At 44.2% G+C, this 22,384-nt stretch overlaps 1 long non-coding RNA gene across 1 annotated transcript in view; it reads left to right on the forward strand.

Annotated features, from left to right (window-relative positions):
* Positions 1–17,127: 17,127 nt before the first annotated feature.
* LOC144315103 (uncharacterized) overlaps positions 17,128–22,384 on the forward strand; it is a 45,895-nt gene continuing 40,638 nt past the window's right edge. Inside the window, exon 1 of the long non-coding RNA XR_013380887.1 lies at positions 17,128–17,246. This is a non-coding gene — a long non-coding RNA (uncharacterized LOC144315103). The remainder of the gene's footprint in view (positions 17,247–22,384) is intronic.

The following is a 22,384-nucleotide window of genomic DNA, read 5'->3' on the forward strand; positions in this document are numbered from 1 at the left end:
CTCCTGCATTTGTTCTGATCTGTTTCTTCTGAGGAAAAAAAGAGGAAAAGATGACATTTACCTCCATGCAAATTACTTAAACTGGAAAAGGTTCATTTAGAAACTAAGAAAGATTCTATAGCTTACAGATTTAGCATAACAACCATTCCTTTCACATGTAAAGCTATTGGAAAATTGTGGCCCTAAAGTCCTTCTGATTGCAGCTAGAAGTGACAAAAATGAGGTAGGTGAACTTAACTATGAGCACAGACCATGCTTTTATGAGGTTCTGTGCACTGGTTATACTCTTCCATCAGTTCCTTCCACAAAAGAATTGGAGTCGTTGTGCCCCCTGGACCGATTCTCTAAATCAACCTGTGCGTCTCCACCATCCTGTCAGAACAACAATAAGGTTAATGACTGCTTTTTAAAAATATATTTTATTTATTTATTTATTTGAGAGAGAAAAGGAGAAAGAGAGCATGAACAGGAAGGGGGGCAGAGGGAGAAACAGACTCCCTGCTAAGCAGGGAGCCCAATGTGGGGCCATATGTGGGGGATTGATTGAGGGGGATCGATGCAGGGGATCTGTGAGGGCCTCCATCTTGGCACTCTGGGATCATGACCTGAGCCCAAGGCAGATGCTTAACCAACTGAGCCACACAGGTGCCCTGTTAATGACTGCTTTTGATGACAAGGATGGGTGGCAAAAGTCCTAGCTCAATCTCAGGTCTCCTGTATCACCTTTCCTTATCCTGTCCAAGTTTACTTGCTTGTCTTTAAATAGTCTAACAAAAATATGAACCAACTATATTAGCCAAAGAGCTAATGTTAGGGAAAACCCAATCCAAAACAATATATAATGAAGCAGAATTCACTGAAGTTGAAAAGCAGTCAACATCAACATGTGCATGAGAGCTGTCACGGAGGATTAGCAGCTATGAGGTTGAGGGCACTGGGCTCTAATCTGAGATTCTAGAGACTTGGGCTGCAACCAGATAATATATGTCTCACCCTATACTAGTTAAAATGCTTTTAAGTAGCACAGATACAGAGGCATCTGTAGAATGAGGGCATCCAGCCATCTGTTACCATTCCTGATCCCCCGAATACAACCTTTCTGTGAGCTCCCCTGATCCCCTGAATACAACCTTCTTGTGAGCTCCCCTGAAGCTATGCAATATGACAGCTTGCATCAAAGGGGTGGGGCTGGGAGGAAGAAGGGAGCAAAGAAAAATGGTTTCCAGAGTGGTTACATCTGGATACATCTGTGCATATACAATGAGTATTTTGGGCAATTTTATATAAAGCAAATTAATGCTATGCTTCATTTCCCTAAAGAGGGAGGACAAATATATTACTGGTCTGAATATGTTTTATCTGCCCTTGGCCCTAAGTCATTTATTTGTCTATTTACTTACCTATCCAACCAATATTTATTGAACATTTATTGTATGCTCCTTTCTAGGTGCTGGGGAGGCAGGCATAGATATAAAAGATACTCAAAAAATGTTAAAAAATAAAGCAAGATGAAGGGGGCAGCAAGTGACAGGGACTAAATAAAGGGGTGGCTTTTATTTGGGAGAACATAATGATGATAATAGATTTGCATAATAGCTGTTAGAAAAATACTGTGTTTTTTGATACTCAAGTGTTTTGTTTAGATTGACTTATACAATATATTACATTTCGGTCTTACACAATTCCACAAAGATAGTTTATATGTTCTTCCAAAAATAGGCTTACAAATCAAGTTATACAGTCATATTATCCTATTTGAGATCATTAAAACTCAAAGATGAAATGATATTCTGATTTCATGACTAGGACCAAGGTTTGAAAAGCAATATAATCACTGTCCCAACTATCTTACTCCAGTTTTTCTCAAGTAAGCTAATCAAGATCTTTAAAAAAAAAAATCCGCTATGGTGGATATACAGTGTTATATTAGTTTCAGGTGTGGTACTTAGCTTCTGAGTCTTTCATTCCAATAATCATTCTATGAAAGAACCATTTTCTTCTATGATTAAAAAAAAGCCACACTATTTTCTTTTTTTTTTTATGCACCTCTATGTTTATTGCAGCATTCTTTATAATAGCCAAGATATGGAAGCAACCTGTGTCCAGACAGATGAATGCATGTTTTGCATTTTCGATGTCATATTTTACATCATATTTTATTTATCTTTCAATTAATTATTATAGTTTTAGTTAATTTTACTATTCTTACACTTTTACTATGAAGGTTAAGGTAGTTGCTTTGAAAGTGATTGATCCACTACCTTTATTATATATTTACCATTTCCAGTGAGAATTTTACTTTTGTATGTTTTCTGTTATTAATTATTATTAATTCTTTTCAGTTTAGAGAAGTCCTTTCAACATTTCTTTTTATTTTATTTTATTTTATTTTATTTTATTTTATTTTATTTATTTTATTTTTTTTATTGGTTCAATTTACCAACATACAGAATAACCCCCAGTGCCCGTCACCCAATCACTCCCACCCCCCACCCTCCTCCCCTTCTACCACCCCTAGTTCGTTTCCCAGAGTTAGCAGTCTTTACGTTCTGTCTCCCTTTCTGATATTTCCCACACATTTCTTCTCCCTTCCCTTATATTCCCTTTCACTATTATTTATATTCCCCACATGAATGAGAACATATGTTTGTCCTTCTCCGACTGACTTACTTCACTCAGCAAGCCACACTATTTTCTATGTAAAGGTGTATATTACATCGGATATTAATTGAACAATTAACTTCCAAGATGTCACAGGTTTTTTTTGTTTGTTTTTTTGTTTTCAGAAACAGATGACAGGATGGAGTTTGATGTATACAGTGTTTATTGCAGATCAATATGTATGGAACGGAGGTGAAGGAAGTGTGATTTCTTCATGGGAAAGATCAAATTTCAATGCAGGCCAATAATAGAGAGCTCTGGAGCAGAAATGGCCTGTTAGAGTGGTCCCATGTTGGGCTGATGTGGCTGGACCTATGTCTCCTACCACAACCACAATATGGGTCCCCCAGGAAGAGCATGTTCTTGGGCAAGTCAGCCCTCTGCAACTGAGGCAAGAAGCAGTGGGAGAATGTCCTCCAATGGTTGGCACAAGTCTTTCCTTGAAAGGGTTGCAGGCTCTGCATCTCCATGTCTACCACACAAAGATATCTATAAAACTCACAGGCTGGGTGCCTGTGTGGCTCAGTGGTTGAGCATCTGCCTTTGGCTCAAGTCGTGATCCCGGGGTTCTGGGATCGAGTCTTGCATCTGTCTTCCTGTGGGGAGCCTGCTTCTCCCTCTGTCTGTGTCTCTGCCTCTCTCTCTGTGTCTCTCATGAATAAATAAATAAAATCTTAAAAAAAAATCCTTGCAGATCAACTGGAGAAATATTCATAATGTACTAATAGGCAGAAAGTTACCAAGTTTTGGTAATTTTGAATTAAGTTGCTATAAACAACCATGTGCAGGGTTTTGTGTAGACATAAGTTTTCAACTCCTTGAGTAAACAGCAAGGAGTTCTGTTGCTGAATCATAGGGTAAGGGTCTGTTTATATTTGTAAGAAATCCCAAATTGTTTTCCAAAGTGGCTGTGTCATGTTCATTCCCACCGCACCGAAGGAGAGTTCCAGTTGCTTCACATCCTTATCAGCACTTGGCCTTGTCAATGGCCTGAATTTGAGCCATTCTAACAGGTGTGTGTTAATTCATTTCAAATTAATTTTTTATGAAGCTCTCTGCTTTCAAATAATAAACATATTTGAAAGAAGTCCTAACTATGAATCTTTGAGTAATGAAGAACAGAAGAAAGGAAACTGTCCCAATGGAACCAGTTTCTGAGTAACACTACCTTGTCAAAGGCTTACCTTGATCAAAATCAGCCAAAGATTCATGTTTCTGTATGGTTCAAAACTGCTTTTTTATTACGTTGATAAATAATAGTTAAAAATAAAATACTAAACCAAATGATAAGAAAATGCTATTTCTTAATTTTGGCAGTGATAAATATTTGTACACTGATTATTTTAAATTCACTAAAATAATTCTAAAGCTGCTTATTGAATTGCTAATTAATAAAAAAAAGAAGGTGCTTTTGGTACAGATTAGGTAAAAGTAGTTTTAAATCCTTCATATTTAGTTTTTAAAAAGATAGCTTAAATTTGACAGAAATCTTTGGGGGTGCAAGTAGTATCTGAAATATTAAAAAGTAACATGAGAGCCTCCTAACTCTGGGAAACGAACACGCGGTAGTGGAAGGGGAGGTGGGCGGGGGGATGGGGTGACTGGGTGACAGGCACTGAGGGGGGCACTTGGCAGGATGAGCACTGGGTGTTATACTATACATTGACAAATAGAAATCCAATAAAAAATATACCAAAAAAAAAAAAGAAATATTAAAAAGTATAGCAAGGACTAGTTCTAGTGTGGTTGCTGAATTCTAAGGACGGTGGGTCTGCCTGAAGCAAGAGTGGCGTGGTGGAGCTATAGAACCTACTAGAGGTGGTGACACCAACCTGGGATTTGAAGACTCCTTCTTTTTCCTTCTATGCCAGCACAGATGGTAAAGGATAAAATCCAGGATTTTGGATTCTCGCTCCCCTTTACTGACTTCCACGCTGAATATGAAAAAGTTACTTGCAGAACTTTAAAAGCATCTCTGGTATTCCTTAGTGGGAAAAAAAAAAATCACACTTTTCTAGATTTTTTTCCCCCTAAATAGGGCAGCTCTGCAAAGATGGAAAGACGAGGAAATGCTAAAAATAACTTTCCCTAATTAGTGGTAGCCAAACACATATGGGAAGACGGAAATAGTTTTCGATGGCCCAAAGCAAAACTGTGATGCAAAATGAACTCCCCAAGTGCAGGGGGTAATTAGAAACAGCCACCAAAACGTACTCAGGATGCTGCGGGGACAGCTGCCGAATGTGGAGGGAAGGGTTACGGTCCTGCAACTTCTTGGAACCTGCAGACATTGAGGAACTGACCCTGAAAACATTTATTCCTGTTATTTTTCACAAAGGTGTGGGTGCTGGGCTCCTTCTTGGAAAGTCAGAAATTCCAGATCTTCTAACAGAAATTCTAGGGAGGGGCATGTGATCTGACTTGCACATTTCAAGAAGCCCAGAGGCAAATGGCTCTGTTGCTGCTTCTCAGCTGGCAGGGATTTTGTTTTTGACTTCGGCATGTGGAGGAGAGCCACCTGTGGGCCGTGGGCAGCGATGAGAGGGCAGGACAGACTGCCAGGATCAGCATCACTCTGGGCTTTGGCCCAACTGACCAGCTGGCTTTCCTGCCTTGGAAATTTGGGCTGCCGCTCGGCCAGCTGGCTGGGCGCTCCTGCCAGGGCTGCCTTCCCGGGTGGGAGGGTTAACAGCTATGACCCACAGGGGCCGCCTGACCCGTCATGATGGGGCCACCCGGGACCTGAGCTGACCTGAAGGGCAGCCCCTCCACGCTACTGCCAATTTCCCTTTGTCATTGGCTTTCATGCCCGTTAATGATCCCAGAGAGTCAAATTCTCTTTTCTCTTCCTTGTCTCAGCGCAGATGGTCAATCAATGTATACCTGATGAGAGCAGTGGTTGATAAAGTACTGCATTGCTTTGTACTGGTCAGCACCCAGGGCCGGAGCCCCCAAGTGACCTCTCCGGGTCCCCCGGCCCTCCCCAGGGTCTCAGGGACGCAGGGCTCACGGCTGGCAGGGAATGTCCTTCAGGAGGGCAGCACGGTCTGCAGATGGGCCTGCATCCACCTTGCATGGTTGTTCAATACTGTGAAGTCAACCTCTGTGCGCACCTGTTCTTGTTCTTTCTCCCACTGACCCATAGTTTCTTACCTATTACCCCAAATTCTTTGGGGAATGCTTTTGGACACCTCCTTCTTCTATGCTCCTTCAAACAACTTACAGGCCAGTCTCCTTCCTTCCAGAACCCTGTGCTGGTTCACCTCTCCTGTGCTGAAGAACGGCCTGCCTTCCTCTGCTTTGGTCCGGTCCTGGCAGATGATGACCGATCTTCAGACAGTGCTCACCTCCTGGCAGAAGAGGCTGACCAGGGAAGGGGGAGGACTCTGGACATGCTGCACAGGCAGCCTGGCACTTACACCACAGCCAGACTCCCAAGGTTATTGGGAGCTGTTTCCTTGGCTCTTCTATTCAGCAGGCTCAAGGGTGGAGCTCCCAGGCTGACCTCTTGCTCCCTGCCTGCTAATCAGTTCCCTCCAAAATGTAAACCAAGCCCCAGTGTTCCCAGATGAGCCTGCTTTCAGACAGCCTGCAGTTCTCTCTTCCTCTCCCTTGCCTCTCAATTATAAATCCTACTCTGCGTTTGTTCCCAGGCAGCACCCTCCTCACTCTCCTCCCTCCTGGGAGAGCGTGTTTGTAAACAGACATCCAGCTAAAGGTCCCTGAGTTACCCTGACACCAGAGGCATCCTCAGATCTCTCCTGGAGAAACCTGAACTCAGAATCGACAACCTTGTAGTCGTTGAAGGAGCCGCAGTTTCACGAGTTAGGTGGATGGACACACGCCTTTCCTGAGCACCCACCACATATGAGATTCTGTGTGCACAAAGATGACATGTTGGGAGACAATGTATTTCATGGGGTTCGAATTTCTGCTTTAGAGAAAGGAGGGAGAGAGTGAAAAGTGACAGGAAGAAGACAGAAGGGAATGGTGGCAGAGGATGAGGACACACCACTTTGGCCGGGGAACTCCCAGGCCATGTGTTGAGAGGAGGGTCCTCGGCCTGGGGAGGATGCAGCTGAGTTTCGATGGTGGCTTTGCAAAGGGCTAGGTGTGTGCCCTCACCATGCCTCAGTTTCCCTGACTGTGAAATGGGAGTAATCATACTACCTCATAGGGCTGTCCTGAGAATTACAGGAGACAATGCTCGTAAAGCGCCCAGCACAGAAATGTGGAATTAGCAGAAGCTATTGCTGTGTGAGCTTCACGGAGGAGACACCACCTGACCTGGTCCTAAAGCCCAGGCACGTGTGCACATAGGCCCAGGAGTGTTCATATAGAGTCGGGGACTCAGAGGCAACCAGGGCACGGTTCTTACCAGCAAAGGGCTTCTAAAGAACTGACAAATCTCATTGTTTTGGGCTGATAAGATGAATGATGCCAACCCTAATGATACCGTGTTTTAATAATAGCTATTAAAGAAAGCTGCTAATGAAAAAGACAAAGCACACAGGCGTCCACTGCAGCAAAGACTGTCAACTCGGGGACTGAAGGTATTCACAGGCGACAGATTTTCCCTGAGATGGTTATTTCTCCCCACGGTGGCTAGGGGGCGATGGAAGCATGCAAAAGCGGTGAGAACGTTTGCGTCCAGGCTTAGCTGCACGGCTGACAGGCCAGTCCTGTGCACTGCTCTGCTCACCTACAGCATCCATCCACCCCTGCCCCTGCCCCAAACACCCCACATGCCCATCCTCTCATCCCTTCCTGCCTTCTCTCTCCAAATACTTCCTGAAAGACTAAAATGTCTCAGCCTAATAGGTGCTAAGGAGCAGAAGTATATGGAAAACTCTATAGACGATAAATACTGAGTCTTAAATGTGCCATTAATCTGTCAGTTTGCCATGTTTGAGAAATGCCTATCTGTTAAGATGAGGTCTCATTCAAACCCTTGAAGGCTCCTTTAAAACTCATCCCTGTCTAAACACCGTTCAAAGTTTTGGGGACTACCCTCAATTTGAGGAAAAAAAGCCCCAACTCAACAGTGAAGTATGGAGAGTGTATGGCTTTGCCATCACAGTCTGAGCTGCAGCACGATCAGTGGCATGACCTCAGACAAGTCATTTAATCTCTCTGAGCCTCAGGTTTCTACAGCTCTAAAAGGTAACACATAATCCTACGTGTGCATATGCGGCATTCAGTAGGCATTCGACAGGTGCTCCTTAGCCTCTGTTCTTTAGGAGGAAGAGAAAGGAGGGAAATGTGGCAACAATGTGGAGCTACATACTCCGTGTGCATGGCTGGCGACATGGCCACTGCACAAAAAGCATGGTCTATATGGACACACACAGGGAGCGTCCGTTGATTCCAGGGCTCTAAAACACTTGAAATCGTAGGGGAGAAAATCAAGATAGTCTGAAATATGCTTATTACGAGGCCAGGAGAATAGTTTAGTCCAACAGACATGTCTTGAGTGCTCCTTCTGTGTGGGGCAGGGGGTCAGGGAAGGGAAGATCAAGACAAGACCAGGTGGGAATCTGGCCAAGTGCAGAAGCTTCTCGAGCAATGGTGTGACACCTGTGCAAAGATACTGAGGAGAGGGGTGAAGAGGGAGAGAAAAGCCATAGAGTGAGGACATCTGCTCCCCTCCCTGCTTCCTGTGGATCTATTAATAGCTTGTGTCAGCTGGTTTCTGGGTAATTGGGTTTGATGGCTTAGCCTGGAGTTGATTGACATGTGTGCTGCGAGGGGCTCCTGGGGGAATCCCGAACTTGATTTAATCACGGTGAATTTTCCATGTCACAAAGTATTTTATGAACTGCAGGTGCCCTGGATGACCTAAGAAGATGTTTATTTAGGGGATATGGTGTTTGCTGTTAGAATAGGGGTGTTATGTGCAAGGAGGCACTTGGGTTTAGGACGCTTACACTTGACTGCAACTCCAAATTTGCTCCTTATTACTCACGGATCATTAGACATGCACCTGATGACTTCTAAAATAGAGCTTGTTGCAGAGTTCCCGGATGGCCCCCCAAATTCCTGTCCTTGGGATGCAGGTCCTGGATAATTCCCTCCTCCAGGTGTGGTGGGACCGTTGAATATGAAGGGATATCATGATTTTCTTACATCCCCTTTCTTACGGCAAAGGTGAGGGGATTTTGCTGAAGTAATTGAGGTACCAGGTCAGTTACTGTTGAGTTAATAAAAGGGAGATTATTCTGGTGGGCCTGACCTAATCAGGCATACTCTTGAAAAGAGGGTCTAGAGGTCGGAAACTGAAGTCAGGAGGATTTTCCTGATGGCCTTGAAGAAACAAGCTGCCATATTGTGGAGAAGACCACATGCCAGAGGACTACCGCAATGGAAGGTCAGTAAAAAGGTTAGGGACCTAGTGCAGCCACCATAGGAAACTTTGACTATCATTTCAGGGGCGGGCCATTTTGGAAGACCACAAGCAGTGGGCTCGGTGAGAAGAGATCATAGCCCAGCTGGCATCCTGACTGCAGCCTTGTGATACCCCGAGCACAGGACACACGAAGCCATGCTGGACTCTTGATCCATAGAAACGTGTCCATTTCAGCCTTTATACATTTATGGTAATTTGTTATTCAGCAATAGAAACTAACTCAGAACTTTAATTACCTACTTTACAAGGTCATTGTGGGAATTAGGGAAGAGGTATGCAAAGTGCTTGGCTTATAGAAGACCACGAATAAATGATATCTTTTAGTCCCATGATCCGTAACCATCCCATTATTTTTTAGGGGACATAAATCTCTCTTGAGTTGGGGGGCTCCCCTGACCCAGTGGATTGCCATCTGGGCAAGCTACCACACTGCCACCAGGAACCTGAAATTAGGACAAGCTTGAACGTACATCCCCCAGGATCAGTACCCCTGTGGCATCTGATAGGGCTGATCCCCCTCCCAGGCCTAGACATTACCCAGGGAAGCCATAAGAAGCAGAGTTTTTAGAGACACATTTAAAATGTACTTCTAAAATTTGTTATACAAATACATTGAAATGTATTTCTATACTAATGTTCGATTGATCAGCTCCCTGTGAAAATTGTGGGAAGTAAAAGAGCTAGTTAAAAACCCACCAGTATGTTAGCATCGAACCTAAATAGCTGTGAAACTAGAATCATGCTGGCCTGCGCCGGGCAGGGTGTCGCGAGACATAAGCTGGCCTGGCCTGACCACACATGAGTGATTAATTCCATATTATTTCTGCTCCCAGGCTGCAGCCACCTCCTCTCCAATGCGAGTGGTTTCTCCTCCTCCCCACAGAGTCCATGAGACTGAGTAGACCAACTGAAGTCTCAGTCTGGGCGGGGGATAGACTTGGCCTGTGGGAGGCATTTCATGAAACAAGCCACTGCCGAGCATCTCTTTGGGCAGAGCATTTGGAGGTAGAGTCAGGAAGCCAGCGAGCACCTGGGCCTGTGCACCCCGCCCTTGCCTCTGCTCTTGGGATTCTCCTCCACCTCTTGCCTTTGGGGCTCCTGCTCTCTCTTCTTCCCTCCTCATCACCCCTTCTCCAGGGCTCAGGAGTCAAAGAACAAGATTTAGTCTCTGGCTTCCATCTCAAGGGTATATCTGCTTTCAAAGCCTTTTCTATTACGAGGGATCAAAATGTCCTTGCTCCTCCTTACGGTAGATTTTGGCTCAGTGGCACCAGCGGGAGAGAGGGCATAAGCTCCGTGAATCACCGGGTTACTAACTTTCTCTTCTGGTGTATACTGGTTTCTCCTTCCCGTTATCCATGATGACTTTGTGGGTGCTCCTGTGTCCTGAGTATGCGAGCAGCACTACTGCATTCCACCGTGGCTGTGGCCCTAGGAGGCACGTATTAGTCCCATTTCATGGGAAAGACAGGGAGGCCTGGGGGGGTTAAGTCACATGCTCAAGTTGGCTCCAGGATTGGAAATGGCAACTGCCCCATCCTGCCCTTCTAACCCCCTTCAAGTTCTTCCCTGCTCTCTGTGGTGTCAACCAAGTCCTCATCTCTTTGTAGCTTCCTTGTTCATTGGGTCTATTGCACGTGGTCTGTCTCCCTGCCTTTTCCCTGGCCCCCGATGAGAGTCTACCTGCCTATGAAGCCAGAGGCTTTTGTCAGTTATGTTCCCTGGGGTACCTGGTGCCTTAGAAGAGTACCTGCCTCCCAACAACGCTGAATACATTTTTAAAAAAGATTGAATTAATTAATTTATTTGAGAGAAAGTGCTCACGTGAGGTAGGAGGTGAGGGGTGGAAGGTTAAGGGCAGAGGGAGAGGGTGAAGGAGAGACAATCTAATCAAACTCTGTGCTGAGTAAAGACCCCGAGGCAGGGCTCGATCTCACTACCCTGGGATCATGACCTGAGTTGAAACCAAGAGTCAGATGCTTAACTGAGCCAGCCAGGCACCCTGAATAAACACTTTTTTAAATGAATAGATAAAAGTAGCTGAAGCAAGATTTCTAATGAAGTATCTTACCCCAACTTTAGTACCAACTTAGATATTGCCCAAAACTCTTTTCTTTTCTTTTCTCTTTTCTTTTCTTTTTTCTTTTCTTTACTTTTCTTTTCTTTTCTTTTCTTTTCTTTTCTTTTCTTTTCTTTTCTTTCTTTCTTTCTTTCTTTCTTTTTTTTTTTTTTTTTTGGTTTTTTTAATACATACAATTCATCTCTTTTGTGTCCTCTGAGGAAATAGGGTTTGGAAATTTTATGTAGATAAAGCAAGCCATCTGAACCCACTCCTTGGGCAGCTTTGCATTTGTTTCTACCCACTGACAGGGAGGTGTGTTTAGTTGTTGGTAGCCACATAAACCCATATTCATTTTAAGAGTTGAGCTCTTTGAACACCATGATGGAATGCATTAGTGCTGCCTTGGGAATCGCATCAGTGTAATGTTCAAGGCACACTTAGGGGTATTCATGCTTTTTGTTATTAGATTTTTCCATATAGCTACCAGCTTTGCATGTGTTTCTGCACCCAGACAGTAGCGTTTGTAAACACTGACACATCTCTCAACCTCTTTCCCAGCCCTCCCTGCCAACTGCCTTCCAAAAATGAACCCAACTCTGACTTGAACACGTGTTTGTGTGCATGTCCTGTGCCATTTTTCTGTATACTCCTTATATGGGAATGTTCTGGGATTTTCGTAGATTTTTTGTGTGTGTGGGATTCAATGTCTGCTTTAGTTGCTGCCTTACATAATTATTCTCTCTATTCATATACAGATTTATTGGTTTCAGAAGACTCCACGTGCAGTTTCTCATCCATTCTTCCCCCCCTGCCAGTGAGGTTAGCAAGACAGGCATAATTATTGGTGATATTCTATAAATGAGTAGGTTGATGCTCACAGAGGCTAAGTGTCTTTTCCAAGGCAACAAGGTAGTAGGAGGCAGAAGTGGGACCAGACCCAAGTGTTCTGAGGACATGCCCCAGACTTTCCCACTGTGCTACCCAGGCCTGCACTCCTGTTGGCTATGTGTCAAGTGCAGTGCCATGTATAATTAGGTGCTTAAAAAATGTTTTTGAGGCCGGTGTTTCTGCAGCTAAAGTAACAGTCCATGTGAACAGTGTAAAAATAATTGAGCTAAGAGAACAAAAATATAATCCAAGGCAATCAAAGAGGCTGAAGGGTATCATGTGAGGCACAAGGAATAAATAGATTGGGTGGAGAGAAGATAAATTCTTCTGACCAGGGACAGACTGAGTGGGAAAGAAAAAAAGAAAGCCTTACAAGGGTCTGGTGTTCTTCACTTTCAAATAGAAGACCTCCTTTATTCCTCAGACCAAACTCGTAGGCAGATGTTACTAGAATCACAATTTAATTGATGAAGATATTGCAGATCAGAGAATTTAGTGTTTTTTCAACTAGTAGTTGGCAGAGCTGGAATTTAAAGCAACATTTCTGCCTTTAAAGACTGAATTCTTTCAAGGGCAAAGCCTAGATTATTTTTCCTCCAAGAATTTGAAGTCAGTTTGGGTGCTTGCGTAACGTCTAAGTTCTTCTCTCATGACAATGGTTGCCCTCTTCAGTGCTCCCTTTGTCTACTCAGTTCTAGAGGGATATAGTAGCCCACGTGACAAATATGAGTTCAAACCCCTGACTTACCACTTACTAGCTCTGTGAATTTAAGCAAGTTACTTCCGGTCTTTGTACCTCATTTTGTGATCTGTAAAATGAAGATAATGATAAATCTGGGCACATAGGATTGTTTTAAAGATCAAAGGAGATGTATATAAAGTACTCGCCACAGAGCCTAGCACCTAGAAAACCCTCACTAAATGTTAGTTGTCATTGTGCTGTGTGATAGAGCATTTGTCTGCTCTTTGTCTCAGGTTCTAAACTTTTGGAATTTCCTGAATGCTTGGACCCTGTGGACCACACCTGAGTTAATGCTACTGAGGTTACTCAGGGTGGGGCTTGTAGTGGTATCAGCCTGACTTCACCATTTCTGGGGAGAGGGGCTGGAATTTGAGTTCAATCACTTGGTCAATGATTTAGTCAATCATACCTGTGTAGTAAAATCCCAACAAAAGCACTGGATGCCCAAAGCTGCCCCAAGGTTGATGAGCATACTGATGTACCAGGAGGGTGACACATTTTGATTCCACAAGGAGAGGGCATGGAAGCTCCTTGTTCAGAACCTTTGCAAACCTTGCCTGATGGATCTCTTCATGGGGCCATTCCTGATTATATCTTTTTTTTTTTCTTTTTTAAAATTTTTTTATTTTATTTTTTAAACTCCTAGCGTGGGGCCCAGTGTGGGGCTTGAGCTCAGGACCCTGAGATCAAGACCTGAGCTGAGATCAAGAGTCAAATACTTAATCAACTGAGCCACCCAGGCATCCCTTGGTTGTATCTTTTATAGTACAACTGTAATCATAAATATAGCACTTTCTGAGTTCTAGGAATCATTCTAATGAATTATTAAACCTGAGGGTGTCATGAGAACCCCAAATTCATAGCCAATCGGTTAGAAGTACAGGTGGCTTGGGGACCCTCAAACTAGCAGCATGTATCTGAAGTGAGCCAATGTGGATGGAGACTGTGCCCTTCACCTGTGGAGTCTCCTAACCTAGATGGTTAGAGGCAAAGGTGAAGCGCGGTGTTGCACTCTGTTCTCATTGGATCAAACATCACCTGTTCCAGAGAAAGAAACACTTGCCAGAAGGCCAGGTTCTAGGTCACAGGGGCAAGAAAAATAGACCACATTCCATCAGAAACTCAAATTCCTCCGCATGTTAGTCTTCCTTGGACTATGAAAGAAGGTGTCTTTGTGAACATTTCCAGGAATGGAGGTGGGAGTATGGGGCATAGCAGGGGTAAGGAGCGATAGACTTGGAATCCTATCCAAATTTGTTTGTAAGTGATGCGCCCTTGTTCTGAGGACACATTAATTCTTTCTGGAATTAAAATAGTGCTACTACGACTACTATTACTACCACTAACATTCCAGATAATCACTAAAGTGGCTTATTGAAAATCGACTATTTTGAACTACCTTTCTTTTTCCTGGACATTTGGGGCCCTTCTAAGCTCTCTCATCTCAAAAGCAGATTATTTTCCTGATGATAATCTCCCCCTCCTGGACACCTTCCAAACACTCCTAGTTGTGTGGATTTTCTGGCCAAGGCTCCTTTTAGGGGGCTGGCCCCTGCTCCTCCTGTCCACACGACTTGGTCTGTGTCAGCACAGGGCGACACCGGATGCCCACCTTTCTCCCTGTGGTGGGTATCCTTTTCTCTCTTCCTTCTCAGAGTTTCAGATGTGCCTCTGTGTAAAAGCTTTCTGCTGCTTCTTGCCAAGACTTTTTTTTTGCCTTTCCTCTAAATTCTGCCTTAAGACATAAATCTTCTCTGAAGTCTTTTATGGAGATTTTTGCACCAGAATGTTCCTATGATTTGTAGCAACTGAACAGCTATCTCCTCTTCTAGATTTATCCTGGAGGACAAGGAACAGCAAATGAGCCTATGGTAGAAGAAGAAATCAGGAGTATTTACTTCTGCAGTTCTGTGATAAAGATGAGGTTTTCCTTAGAAAAAGGAAAACAATGAGGGTGTTAAAAATGGACAAGATGCACATTCTAGAGGCGGTCTGAACTCCCTGACACAGTGAGCTGTGAGCGTCTGGGAGCTGGCGGGAAGACAGCAGATACTGAGCAAATGTGGCCAGGTCCGGGCCTGTCCCATCTCCAGCCCTGGACACAGACTGCTTCAGTTCTCTAGAGAAGGATGTCCCCAATTCTTAGGCACCCACAAACTCACCAGCTGTGACCTGAGTTTGCAGCACCCATTTGGACCTGTTGGACAATAGCTCTTCTGTTGTAAAAACCAGAGCGACAAACAATTCCAAAGCTTTCACAGTTTTCTTCTCTGACAACCAAATGACACCCTTCAGAATCCCACCTTCTTAGAGCCTTTTCTTTGTATCCTAATCCTGTCTTTCCCTTTTCACTGAGAGAGAGTCACTGAACACACCCTTGGGTGAGCAAAGTGGCTTTCCCTTGTCTGGCAAGCAACCAACGTAGCTTGGTTTTTCTGGCTCTGGTTATCTTTGTTCGGTTTCAAAGCTGTCTCTGCTATTTAAGAAGAGATGTGACCTCGGGTAACCTTACCGAAACTCAGTCCTCTCAGATGAGGATAATAATAGTACTACCCTCAGAGAATTGTTTGAGGATTAAATAAGATAATCCACATAAGCACTTGGCATGGTACCTGGCACATAGTAAGCATTTTATAGCCGTTAGGGGGAAAAACGAAATGGCTGTAAAATAGACAGAAATCCCTAGAGTGCCATTTGACTTGGACACCTTGTTAGCTTTGACATTAGCAAGTACGGGAGGCTTAGTGCTTATCTCATCCACTGGGTCATTTGATTCTCCCAGCACCTTTCAGGAAATTCGGAGTGGGCGTTACTGCTATCACCTCACAGATGAGGAAACAAAGGCAAGGAGACTCTAGGTCTTAACCTGAGGTCACCGGTGTGTTAATGACAGGAAGCCTCCTGACTGGTGTTGCCTACGCTGGACCATGATGCTTCCCTCTCAGGACAAAATGTGAACAAAATGTGTGGATGAACAGTATATGGTTGACCCAGTAGACTTAGGTTGTCCAAACTCGGCAGGTTCCAAAGAAAGGTCTAGCCCTTGACTGGTTCCTGAGAGATAACTCTAAACCCAGGGAATATCTTGCCTGACAAGAGTGACTTTATTTACCAGGAGCACTGGGCCATGCCAGATAATCTATGACTGCAGTGTGATTTATGGTGGGCCCTTGGCCATGCTGCACCAGTTTGGAGATGCTGGAATCTGCATAGCTAAGGTCAGTCATGAGGGTACTCCATGCCTACATGACTGACCCCAATAAAATCCCTGGGCACCAAGGCTCTGTAAGTGTCCCTGATTGGCAAGATTTGGCACATAGTCTCACACCTTGTTCCTGGGTGAATGAAGTGCTTTCCTCAGGGCTCTAGTAGAACAGACAGTGGAAACTTTACTCCTGGAACTCCCCTGGACCTCTGAGCCTTTTCCCTTGGCTGATCTTATTTTATATATATATATATTTTATTTTTTAATGGTTTTATTTACTTGGGAGAGAAAGAGAGAAAGAGAGGGGGAGAGGAGAGAACAAGCCGGGGAGGGGCAGAGGGAGAGGGGGAAGCAGACTCCCTGCTGAGCAGGGACCCAAATGTGGGGCTCAATCCCAGGACCCTGGGATCACAACCTGAGCCGAAGGCAGTTGCTTAACCCACTGAGTCACCCAGTTCCCCCGTCCTTCCTGCCTTGGCTGATTTTAATCTGTATCCTTTCTCTGTAGTAAGCCATAACCATGGGTAAATCAGCTTTTCTGATTTCTGTGAATACTTCTAGTGAATCACTGAATCTGAGAGTGGTCGTCAGGATCCCTGACATAGTAGGGAACCAAGGATCTGCTGCCTCATGACTGAGAGAAAGACATGGCATATGGGAGGCTACATTTCTGCTTGGAGCCATGTGCATTCTCCCCACCGCCACCCCAGGCCTAGGCCACCACTCTTGTCTTCACTTCAGTCTGGAAGCAGTGAGTCTTGAGATCAGCCCTGTTAAGGTGGCTTTCCTGAGAATGATCATCTTTCCAAAAGTGCTGTGCTGGATTGGAAAGACAGGAAGCCTGCCTTTCTCCCAGCACGTTGGGTTTCCCTTAAGGAAATGGATTGAATTGAATCTGGAGGACGTATTAGGTTTGAAAGTCAGTTAGATTCTGCCCCAGGGTCTCAGGCTTGGTGTATCTTCGCTGGGGGTGGGATGCCTGGCTCAGACAGTACAGATAGAGAGGATTCAGAGGCTCTTACACACTGGCATTTTGGTAATCCTGTACCAACATGATGTGGGAAACTGACTCCACGCTGTGGGATTTCTATCCCGTGACTGATCTCCTGGGTAAGGTCTACAGAAATAAGCGAAGGTTATCTATGTGATTGGAATCCCACGCTGCGATCGCCTTGGCAACGAGGAGGATCAGAAAGGAGCTGGAAGGCTATCAGAAAGGACGAATACCCACCATTTGCTTCGATGTGGATAGAACTGGAGGGTATGATGCTGAGTGAAGTAGGTCAGTCTGAGGACAATCATCACATGGTTTCACTCATATGGGGAATAGAAGAAATAGTGAAAGGGATTATAGGGGAAAGGAGGGGAACTGAGTGGGAAAAATTAGAGAAGGAGACAAACCATGAGAGACTCCTAACTCTGGGAAACAAACAAGGGGTAGTGGAAGGGGAGGTGGGTGGGGGATGGGGTGACTGGGTGATGGGCACTGAGGAGGGCACTTGATGGGATGAGCACTGGGTGTTATGCTAAATGTTGGCGAAAGGAACTTCAATAAAAACAAAACAAAACAAAAAAGAAAGAAAGAAAGGAGCTCTAAGGGAGTAGTGAGGATGGACAGGGCCGGGGAGTGGAGGAAGTTGTGAATCACCCCACAGGTTGGGGAAGTCGCTTCTCCACCATTTTATTAGCTTCCGTTCACTATTATAGATACTAGCCAAATATGCCATATTCTTGATTTTGAGCAAGTTCATCCTTTGGGGAGCACATTTTTCTCCTTTTGGTTCCCGTTTCCATTTAAAAATGCTAATTTTCTAGGCCAACATCTATTTCTTACTGTGGTTCTGACACTTGTGGAACTCTCCCCTCACTCTGTGTAGCCACTTTCTGTCATCTTTTGGGTCTTAGCTTCGATGTCACTTCCTCCTGGAAACTTCTCCCAGCCCCAAGTCTGGGGTAGGTTGTCATACGTGGTGGCTTTAAAATCTGCAGTGTCTTCCAGAACTCCCTTCCCTGTAAGTGTCCAGTCACGATGAGCCACCAGAGATTCCTGTAGGAGGTGAGAAGGGTGGAGATGAGGCAGCAGCCCTTCTGGAGCTGACACACATAATCTTGCACCTGCTGGCTCATCTCACTGGTGGGAGGCAGGGCGGGCCCTGAGTTGATCTCCCTTCCAGGGTCCCTTTTAGCTTCTCCCACTCCTGGGCCAGATGTACGTTTTCCTCCATGACAAAGGGGGTTGGCTTGTGCCTGACACCCACACCAAAGACAGAGGTGACAAGAGGACTTCTTTATCTCCCCTATTTTATGTCCATCTTTCTATCTATCATCTGTCTTCACAATAGCCTGTTGGAAGATGCCTTAGCGAGCTCCCACAATTGCATGAGGCCAGTCCCTGTGACAAATCTATCATCTATCTATCTATCTATCTATCTATCTATCTATCTATCTATCATCTACTCATCTATTTACTACCTACCTACTTATTTTAGACAGATCAGGCTGCTATAACAAAATGCCACAGGCTGGGTGACTTATAAACAACAGAAATTTATTCTCATGGTTCTGTCAGACTTGGTGTCTGCTGAGGACCCTCTTCATCATTGATGTCCAACTTCTCACTGTGTCCTCACAGGGTGGACAAGAGAGGCAGCTCTCTGGGCTCTCTTTTATAAGGGCATGAGTTCCATTAGTGAGGGCTCCATCTTATGATGCTATCCACCTCCCAAAGCCCCCTCTCCTGACACTGTCACACTGGGGTTAGGTTTCAATGTATAAATTTAGAGGGGACACACATAGCCCCACTTGTGTTTTTATCTATCTTTTAGTGATTCTGCTTCTCTGAACCCTGATAGACCATCCCACCTACTTCTTAGCTATCCAAACTTCCCCTCAGAGCCTTTACCACACTGGGCTGTCATTTCCTGCAGCTCTCCAAGCATTCACCTGGATGTTCATTCCACCTACTTGCCGGAGGCCAGGACTTTGTGAAGGCAGGGACTGAGCATGGCTTGTTCTTGCTATATTCCCTGAGATAACAGTCTCTGGCAGAAAATAGGTGCTCAAGAAATATTTGATGCATGCAAAGTGAAATGGGTTTTATTTCCATTGGATCTTTTCCCTCCCTGTTCAGCAGGAGTTTGCTTTGACAATTACTAGTGAGGACATGGGCACATTTCTTGTGCATACACAGGGATGAAAAAAGTCAATGTGCAGTAATTGTGGGAAGAAATAAGCATTTGGTTTGGCAATCTTTTGGCAAAATAAAATGCTTTAAATAATTTAATTGTACTTGGAGCTCATGTTTATGTAATTTCCATGCTTTTACTTTTAGACAAGTAAGCATGCTTATGAGCACACCAATCCATCCATTTCATTCTCTGCATTTCTTAAGTTTGCTCTAGAGGAGAAAGCTGGTCTGGGCAGCTAAGGCTTTAGGTGTCCGGGGCCAATGAAGGCTGATTTTTCTTGTCGTGTGGGCTCAGGTAAGTTATTTCAGTTCTCGGTTTCCCCTTCTGCAAAATTAGTTGGTAGGACCAGTTGATTCACCATCGGAAACTTTATATTTATCTTGTCAGTCTGACTTCTTCTACCAGCTGACATTGCCTACCTCATGACCATATAGCAGAATGGCATGATGTGGGGAAAATGCTCTGTGCTCATGAATAAAAGAAGATATTTAAGGTCAAAGTCTAAAATCCTGTCCTTGTGAGTTTTTTTTTTAAGTGTGGTAAAATATATATACCACAGAATTTTCCATTTTAATCATCCTTAAGTGTACAGCTCAGTGGAACTGAGAACATTCATAATGGTATGCAACCAGTCCCACCAGCCATCTACAGAACTTTTTCATCATCCCAAACAGAAATTCGGTATCCATTGAAAAGCTCTACATTTCCTCTTCCCCGTGGCCCCCAACAACCACCATTGTACTGTCTGCCTCTATGTATTTAACACTCAGAATACCTCAAATAAGTGGAAGTATATAATATTTGTCCTTTTTTTGACTGGCTTATTCACTTAGCATAACAGCTTCAAGGTTCACTTATGTTATACCATGTGTCAGATTTCCTTTTTGTTTTTTTAAGGCTGAATAATATTCCATTGTATGGATGTAACAATTTTGTTTATCCATTCATTGTTTAATGGGCCTGCGGGGTGTTTCTACTTTCCCAGCTATTGTGAATAATCCTGCTATGAACATTGGTGTCCTCAAACATCTGCTCAAGTCCTTGCTTTTAATTCCTTTAGGTATCTATACCTGGTGGTATACTTGCTGGATCATATAATAGACTATGTTAATTTCTTGGAAAATTGCCAAACTGCCTTCCTAGTTCCTAATTTTTTTTTAAAGATTTTATTTATTTATTCATGAGAGACACACAGAGACAGTCAGAAACATAGGCAGAGGGAGAAACTGACTCCTCGCAGGGAGCCCAACATGGGACTCAATCCTAGACCGGGATCATGCCCTGAGCCAAAGGCAGACACTCAACCACTGAGCCACCCAGGTGTTCCCCTAGCTCCTAATTTTTAAAGTCTACCATCAGAATCTGACCAACCCCTTTGGTCAAGGGGTTATTATGTTGCTTTTAGAATTGGCTTTCATCTGCCAACCAGGAAGAGGGCCCTTGCCAGACATCAACTCTGTAGACACTTTAATCCTGAACTTTCTTAGCCTCTGAAACTATAAAAAATAAATGTTTAGTTTAAAATAATTGGTGTTGAAGCCCAGGCCAAGTTAGAGAATGGGAGAGTAAATGCTTCAGAAGGATAGTGGGTTCAGATCATGGCTTTGTCACATCCTAGCTGTGTGATCGAGGAAATCATCACCCACCTTGACTGGTGGTTTCCACAACTGTGAAGTGAGTCGTATATGCTTTATTGCTTAGGGTCACTGAGGGATTGAACACACAGAAAGTATTTCATGTAGTGCCTGGCATAGAATAAAGGATAATGAAAATCAATCCCCTTCCTCCTTTGCATTTCATGGTCACATCCTCTCCACTTGGGTCCACCCTCTGCACCCCTTAGAGTCTGTCCTTCTGCTACACTCTTCTTAGAACACTTGAACCTGGCCCATCTGCATTCTTTCCAGGCCTCCCTCCCTGCAGATGCCATTTGGAAAGGAGTCCCTGACATGCTCTTGCCAAGGACTTAATAGTCCATAATTTAATGCACAGGCCTCCTGGAGGCATCTGTTTTTTTAAACAGGGCTTGAGCTTGCAACCAAAGGATGTGTCCTAACAGTGTTTCAGACACTTAGGCTAGAACCCTGAATGGTAGTGATGGAGTGGTTGACCTCCAGTATGCAGTTTAGATCCTGCTGTGGGCCCCACCATGGACTTTCTGCAGCCAAGAGCAGAGGAGATGAGGTAGATGGACTAATCAACCTGAAAAACCAAACCTGACTGGTCAGTTGTTGGAAACAGAGAGGAGACAAACATTTCTGACCAAACTTCTCAGAGGCAAAGTGACATTTCCACGGTTGAAATGGTCAACTCACAAAACCCCTGGAAGGTGCTAAGTCAGCAAAGCAGACTGATGCCACTAAGTGACCCAGTGAGATCTTGTTCTGAAATGACCACTATAGACTAAGGCGATTTGGTATGATATGATCTCTTTTTGGCTAGGACTCCCCGGGCCTGGCAAGAATAAACCTCAAGCTCATATAGTTTGCTGGTATATGAAGGTGAAGTGAATGAATTTCAACCAGAAACTGAGGCACAGGCCCTCAAAATTAATTTTTGTATTTCATCCTAGTGCAAGAAGTTGTCTGATAGATGTAGTTTGTATACTAAAATATTGAAATTTCTGGGGCATCTTGATGGATTACAGAGACAAGGGATATATTCAAAACTGAGATGGTTTTAGAAATGCTAGAACATATGGTACCCATCCTAGTGAAACTCACTGCCAACACAGGAACCAAGAACAATAGGAATTTTTGGTGAGGTAAATTTGGAGACACTGCCAGAAAGTGGACTCTTCCTGTCCCTGTCCCTAATGCCTGTAGCCTTTGGCCAAATGCTGCCCATAGATGAAAAACAAGGTATCCCAGGAGGTTGCTAAGTGGATGACGCCATGTGGGGGAGCTGGGTTTGCACCACTGAGCCTGCCACAGACTTGACAAGGCACATATGGTGCTCATTCTTGCAAATGTCAACTCCTCATTTCAAAACCTAAAAATGAAATAAAGTGCATTTTAAACATTTATGCACAGATCAATCGGGAATATGTTTCCAAGGATGTGAGTTTGATGCATGAAACTGTTTTCACACTGTGTCTTGCATATTCCCCTGGTAATCTGCTTTGTTCTGCCCTGCAGGGCACCAGGGGAATGGACTCACTGTTACTGAAGGGCATCATGCCTCTCTGCTCTCGTTCCACTGAAACTGCAGATTAAGTAGCTGTCCTCAAGTG

The sequence above is a fragment of the Canis aureus genome, chromosome 6 (assembly GCF_053574225.1).
Source record: "Canis aureus isolate CA01 chromosome 6, VMU_Caureus_v.1.0, whole genome shotgun sequence".
NCBI classification, from domain to species: Eukaryota; Metazoa; Chordata; class Mammalia; order Carnivora; family Canidae; genus Canis; species Canis aureus.